The following is an 8,197-nucleotide window of genomic DNA, read 5'->3' as shown; positions in this document are numbered from 1 at the left end:
AAAGTCAATAATTAGTTGGTTATTGACTTCATGTCTGAATGATAAAAATTGGCAGGTTTGCAAACAAATTATTAATCTGGTTGTTAGCTACCTTTACGCATAAAACAATTTTTGCGTGGATTTTAAGCCTAACTAATTTTAGCTTAATGGTCCGATACCCGGTATCAAGTTGAACGTGTTGAGAATTTTAAAGCATGGATCGTGTCCAAGTCTAATTGTCGAATTCTGACTATTTATGTCTATTCTGTAGTGCTATTGCCAGTTACCTCTAATTAACTTCCCGTCGTGTATAGGTTTCTAGTTACATGAAACATTAACTGCTGGCGGTTTGAAAATTGGTGCCAGTCGTTACAAACCTCCTTTAATAACTAATTAGAAATTTGCAACACCTAAGCTGTGGGAACTGCATTTTAAATAATAACTATTTGCATACGAAGCTACCGTGCAGTTAGAGGAATAATAGTTGTCCGTTATAATAACATGGTGTTAGTTACAGTAATTTTGTACTTCTCAAGTATTCTGGTATAAGTTGTAGATTTCATAAAACGCAACACAAAACAATGTTCGAAATATGGAGTCTAGATTAATTACAAAAAATAATTTCAGGGAGCTTCGGTACTCAAAAATTATCTGTCATTTTTCAACCTGTTTTTAACTGTTCTGGAAAGGAGAAGAATATATCTTTCTATTAGTATGGTATGTCATGCGGTTTGAAATGACATGCGTCTTTGGAACAAGAATATTAAAATAAAAGGGGAAGTCTATTTGGTATAAATTCATTTAGCAAAACATCGTTTGGCATAAAGTCGTTTTGCATAAAGCCACGTGGCATAACCATAGCGAGATTAAAGTGGTAATTTGGCAGAAAACCATTTGGAATAAAGGTCATTTAGCATAATCGATTGAAACAAAATTGAAGATTGATTGTCATTTGGCGTAATGACCATTTGGCATAAAGCATTTTGGCATAATAGACATTAAATCTGATTCCTCAGATCTATTTGATTAATTTACCAAAACGGTAATTTTCTGAGACTCAGTTTCCTGAAATACTATTGCCCGATATGGACTATACAAATTGACCGAATTTTCCAGAAATACATTAAAACTACAATCATTGCGCATTGTTTTTTAGAGACCTCCTATGCAGTAAACTGCGTTTTTTAGCTTTTCACTTTCTTTTGAATATGGAAATTTGTTTGAATTTTATTTATTGTAAATGCAACCAAGAATTTCTGAGAGTTTGCAATCTTCTGAATTTTGTTAATTCTTCGAAAATATGTTTGGAATATTTTTGATTTTGATGAAAACTTAAAGCGTCTGAGATTTTGCCTTCTTTTATACATATGTAGTAAATTGCTTTTAACTTTTAATTTTATTGTTTAAGCTTTTTTCTTCTTTTGAATTTAGGCAGCTGTTGTGCGATCTTATGACAAACGCCATTTTGGGGTAAACTGAGTTAGAAATGCCACATTACTTGTCTAAAAAATTTTTACAAAGTGGCGTTTACAGAATTTTGACATTCTGCTTGGTTACTGAGATATAGCGAGAAACGCGCTGAGAAATTTTTAATTTTTTGCTTCAAATGACTGTGTCTGCGGATTGGCTCAAATTATCTTTATGTATGAGATGTTTTTATATGTTAAACTTTCTGATAAACACAATGGCATAATCATTTTCGAAACAAAAATGCACGAACTGTGAGAAAAATGCAATTTAAGTTTTAAACTAGAAATATAGCATGTTTGGCAACACTGTAACCAAAAAGAACTATTTTTTCTAGATTCCCTGACTCATTTCATTCAAAATGCATCTCACCAATTGTTTATAGACCAAATGAAGCCAAAGATACGAATAAAAGTTAATAATTGATGATTTTTTATATGGAAAATTTTCCAAGCACGATTATGACACTCCATACAAATTTTGTCATCAATACACACCTATGACACGTGTGAGACCGACTTTTGTTTATATTTTTAAAGAACACTCGCAATGTAGTTAACCGATTTTCGTGATATTTGAGAGATTAATGCAGAATAGATCGAAGCATCATTTGTCTTCTTTGAATTGTTTATACCATTTATAAGTTTCAAGATATACAATCTCAAACTTTAAAAATCGTTTTTTTCGAAATGTGCAAAATGGCGCTTGTCATAAGATAGCACAACAGCGACGATATATATATATATATATATATATATATATATATATATATATATATATATATATATATATATATATATATATATATATATATATATATATATATATATATATATATATATATATATATATATATATATATATATATATATATATATATATATATATATATATATATATATATATATATATATGTTATACTGTATAAATAGAAGTTTGGTTAAAAAATTTAATCATCTCAAATATTCGTAAATGGAATGGTTAATACAAAAAGAAAAATATTTCTTTAACGCTCGTTGTCTCCAATTTCCAATACTATACCAAACCTTAATAGCATTCAATATCCTGCACATTTCATGCCAAACGATCATTGTGCCAAATGGATATTATGCCAAATAACCTACTATCAGTCTTCCCAAATGAAGATCGTACACAATGTTCGCCCTGGTTCATCTTAAACCCACATTTTGTGTACGAACGCGCTATTTTTTATAGAGGTTTTAACTTTAAGGTCATTCGCCTCTTCGGGTTAGAAAAATCTCTTATGAAAAATTTCTAACCCTATGTGCTGGGTCGAAACTCGAACCCAGGTGCGCTGCGTACAAGGCAATCGATTTACCAACTACGCTACGCCCACCCCCAACGCGCTATTTCATACTAAAACACGTATTTATGTTCGCCTGCAAAACATACTCGATGTTTGTACACGGTGTGCGTACGCCTAGCGTATACACAAGTTCGTGGCACCAGTTTTTCTTTCTCACTCTTATCATCACTAGCGTTGTACGAACCCATACGTACACGGATGTTTGAACTAGAGTTTGTACATCGTTCGCTTGGGTTCGATGTTCGAGGTGAACCTGTACATAGAGACGAAGCATGTTCAAGAATGCAAAATGCCTACCTTTTCTGCGGCTGTAATTTTTCTGCCTACCTTCTCATTTCTCTTTCAATGCTACTGTCGTTCGCTGTTGCAGGACGCCCATCGCTGTACGGCAGTCTGTAAGCAAAGCAGTAACATGACAAAAAATACCGCCCCTAGTACAGCCACCAGACCCAAGCGGTACAGCTTCTCTTTTCCTATTTTACACTTTTTAATATTTTTAATCTATTCAATATTTGCAATCACAAACGACAACAATGAATGCGATTCGTTTATGCCACGATCGGCATTAACGCTTTCGTGTGCGGGCCTCTCCCTTTGACTGTGCAGAGAAAAGTGTACAAAGCGAGAGAACAAACTTTACTACGCTACACTCTCACCGAGCAGTCTGAGTACAGCAGCAAAACAAAAATGTATTCTACTGCTGTACGAGAAAATGTACTCGGTTTGGCTACCGTTCTGGTAAGAGCTGTAGTGATGCGTCGCTGTAGCGGGCTGTATGGCTTATGCAAATGTAAATATACCGAAAAAATGTAGTTTACCGGCACCTTTGGCATCCCTGAGCATGTTCGAGGCTGAACGCGTGCACGAAATTTTGTACACAGGTACACACTTGTCGATGTTTATAGGAAGTCTGCCTACTATCAAATTATTTTATATGGCAAACGTGCGCTATGCCTAATGACTATATGCCAAACGACGTTATGTCAAACAGGTTATCAGGAAAACAGGAAATGCCACATTACTTGTCTAAAAAATTTTTACAAAGTGGCGTTTACAGAATTTTGACATTCTGCTTGGTTACTGAGATATAGCGAGAAACGCGCTGAGAAATTTTTAATTTTTTGCTTCAAATGACTGTGTCTGCGGATTGGCTCAAATTATCTTTATGTATGAGATGTTTTTATATGTTAAACTTTCTGATAAACACAATGGCATAATCATTTTCGAAACAAAAATGCACGAACTGTGAGAAAAATGCAATTTAAGTTTTAAACTAGAAATATAGCATGTTTGGCAACACTGTAACCAAAAAGAACTATTTTTTCTAGATTCCCTGACTCATTTCATTCAAAATGCATCTCACCAATTGTTTATAGACCAAATGAAGCCAAAGATACGAATAAAAGTTAATAATTGATGATTTTTTATATGGAAAATTTTCCAAGCACGATTATGACACTCCATACAAATTTTGTCATCAATACACACCTATGACACGTGTGAGACCGACTTTTGTTTATATTTTTAAAGAACACTCGCAATGTAGTTAACCGATTTTCGTGATATTTGAGAGATTAATGCAGAATAGATCGAAGCATCATTTGTCTTCTTTGAATTGTTTATACCATTTATAAGTTTCAAGATATACAATCTCAAACTTTAAAAATCGTTTTTTTCGAAATGTGCAAAATGGCGCTTGTCATAAGATAGCACAACAGCGACGATATATATATATATATATATATATATATATATATATATATATATATATATATATATATATATATATATATATTTATATATTATATATATATATATATATATATATATATATATATATATATATATATATATATATATATATATATATATATATATATATATATTTATATATATATATATATATATATATATATATATATATATATATATATATATATATATATATATATATATATATATATATATATATATATATATATATATATATATATATATATATATATATATATATGTTATACTGTATAAATAGAAGTTTGGTTAAAAAATTTAATCATCTCAAATATTCGTAAATGGAATGGTTAATACAAAAAGAAAAATATTTCTTTAACGCTCGTTGTCTCCAATTTCCAATACTATACCAAACCTTAATAGCATTCAATATCCTGCACATTTCATGCCAAACGATCATTGTGCCAAATGGATATTATGCCAAATAACCTACTATCAGTCTTCCCAAATGAAGATCGTACACAATGTTCGCCCTGGTTCATCTTAAACCCACATTTTGTGTACGAACGCGCTATTTTTTATAGAGGTTTTAACTTTAAGGTCATTCGCCTCTTCGGGTTAGAAAAATCTCTTATGAAAAATTTCTAACCCTATGTGCTGGGTCGAAACTCGAACCCAGGTGCGCTGCGTACAAGGCAATCGATTTACCAACTACGCTACGCCCACCCCCAACGCGCTATTTCATACTAAAACACGTATTTATGTTCGCCTGCAAAACATACTCGATGTTTGTACACGGTGTGCGTACGCCTAGCGTATACACAAGTTCGTGGCACCAGTTTTTCTTTCTCACTCTTATCATCACTAGCGTTGTACGAACCCATACGTACACGGATGTTTGAACTAGAGTTTGTACATCGTTCGCTTGGGTTCGATGTTCGAGGTGAACCTGTACATAGAGACGAAGCATGTTCAAGAATGCAAAATGCCTACCTTTTCTGCGGCTGTAATTTTTCTGCCTACCTTCTCATTTCTCTTTCAATGCTACTGTCGTTCGCTGTTGCAGGACGCCCATCGCTGTACGGCAGTCTGTAAGCAAAGCAGTAACATGACAAAAAATACCGCCCCTAGTACAGCCACCAGACCCAAGCGGTACAGCTTCTCTTTTCCTATTTTACACTTTTTAATATTTTTAATCTATTCAATATTTGCAATCACAAACGACAACAATGAATGCGATTCGTTTATGCCACGATCGGCATTAACGCTTTCGTGTGCGGGCCTCTCCCTTTGACTGTGCAGAGAAAAGTGTACAAAGCGAGAGAACAAACTTTACTACGCTACACTCTCACCGAGCAGTCTGAGTACAGCAGCAAAACAAAAATGTATTCTACTGCTGTACGAGAAAATGTACTCGGTTTGGCTACCGTTCTGGTAAGAGCTGTAGTGATGCGTCGCTGTAGCGGGCTGTATGGCTTATGCAAATGTAAATATACCGAAAAAATGTAGTTTACCGGCACCTTTGGCATCCCTGAGCATGTTCGAGGCTGAACGCGTGCACGAAATTTTGTACACAGGTACACACTTGTCGATGTTTATAGGAAGTCTGCCTACTATCAAATTATTTTATATGGCAAACGTGCGCTATGCCTAATGACTATATGCCAAACGACGTTATGTCAAACAGGTTATCCGCGAAAAAAACGCAGTTCTGCAATATATCGGAAATAATGAATAATGAGAATCCCGCCGACAGTAACATATGCCAATAGTTGATTCGAACAAAATTTTGCAGTTATGTTCGGTTTATGAATCTCCATGGTTTTCTCTTTCAATCGCAATATTTTAAATTCAAGAGCAATTTTGCAAAAGAGTGTAGACCTTTCTGTGGGCATTATTTTCAATTTTTTGATCGATTACTGTATTTTAAACAGCAAAACTATCTGCAAACAAGTAACAGGAAAAAGTATACAATAGAAAAAATATTGTGTCATTTATCACAAAAATAAAACAAATAGGTTAAAAAGTTAAATTGCCATAAAACATTGTTTTTGTTTTCTTACATTTTGTCTACAAAAACCTAAAGAGAAAAGAAACATTTTGAATATGATTACATGATGCAGAATTTAACGGTAGAAAAGTTTCTACAATAACATTATACAAGTTTTTAAATTTCATATCATCGAATGACATACAAAACTGTAATTTTATTACAGAAGATAATTCTAAGTATCATTTTAAATCAAAATGTATTTAACAAAAAATTTCCAAAATGCGAAAGTTGTCGAGAGATTTAGAATTTTGCTCCAACAAAAACAATTAATTCATGTAATTGTGTTCTTTTAAAAAGTTATTTGCGTTACCCCATCATAAAATGTCAACAATCTAATGTTTATAGTTTTAAAGATGTAATGGAAACTTTTTCAGTGTATTTGAATCAGTGCACGAGAAAATGATAAAATTTAATATGAATGACAAAAGGCCCTATAACCCCAACTTCTCATATTCGGACAAAGGTTAAAGAGGTTCCGCTCGATTTCTGAGATTTTCTTACATTAGAAAACCTGCAAAATATGTATGATTTGCATCATGGAGCAGAAAAATTATCAAAAATAGGGGATTTTGAGACAAAATAACCCAGTACCCCGCTTTTCCGTATTTTTCGAGAAACAGAAATGAATTGTATTTTCTGAGTGTTACTTGAAAAGTTATACAATTTAATATGTTTTTTTTTCGTCCATATTTTCCTATAGAGCCAAATTCCAAAATTTCAAGCGATTTAGGCGGGTGCTAAAATTGTCCAAATGATGTGAAATTTGGCATCTGAGCTTTCCAATGCACATTCCATTTTCGCATATCCCGGCGAGTATTGTCCGCATCACTCTACGCTCGAAGACTCAGAATGCTCTTCTATCTGGCTCCCCCAACGTCCGCGCTTCGTGGCCATGAAGTGCGATAGGGAGGATCAGTGTCTTGTATAAGGCAAATTTTGTTGACTTTGGCAGGTTGCGAGACCTAAGCTGTTTGTATAGACCGTAAAAGGCCCTGTTGGCTGCTGCAATACGCGTTTTTACCTCACGAGAAACATCGTTGTCGCACGTCATTAATCTACCAAGATAAACGAATTCTTTGATCACTTCAAATACGTCACCATCAAGCAATACCTCGGAACCAACATCACTAGACCTGCCTTTTTCTTTACCTGCGACCATGTACTTTGACTTGGCTGAGTTGATAACTAAGCATCTTAAAAAGCAAGAAGGCCTCTTCCACTGCCCTACGATCAATTCCAATTACATCAATATCGTCCGCAAAACCAAGGAGCATATGCGAACTAGTGATGATAGGTCCGTTCCTTTGCACGCCAGCTCTCCTGATAGTTCCTTCAAGAGCAATATTGAACAGCAAGTTTGTACATCTAAGGTCACAAATGAAGTTAAGATCTCATCTGCATCCAACGCCCTTCGTATCGGTCTAATCAGTTTCGCCGGAAAACCGTGTTCAGACATAATCTGCCAAAGCTTTCCACTGGATCATCCGCAGGCTAAACATCTGATCCTTCGTTTATCGGCCATTACGAAAGCCAGCCTGGTATTCGCCGACGAAGGTCTCAAACTGCTAAATAGGATATGCGACAGTATTTTGTACTTCGGGAGAGATATCCTCCTGTAATTAGCGCACCTGGAGTGCCCT

The sequence above is a fragment of the Topomyia yanbarensis genome, chromosome 1, assembly GCF_030247195.1.
Source record: "Topomyia yanbarensis strain Yona2022 chromosome 1, ASM3024719v1, whole genome shotgun sequence".
NCBI classification, from domain to species: domain Eukaryota; kingdom Metazoa; phylum Arthropoda; class Insecta; order Diptera; family Culicidae; genus Topomyia; species Topomyia yanbarensis.
Note: the sequence above shows the minus strand (reverse complement) of the source record.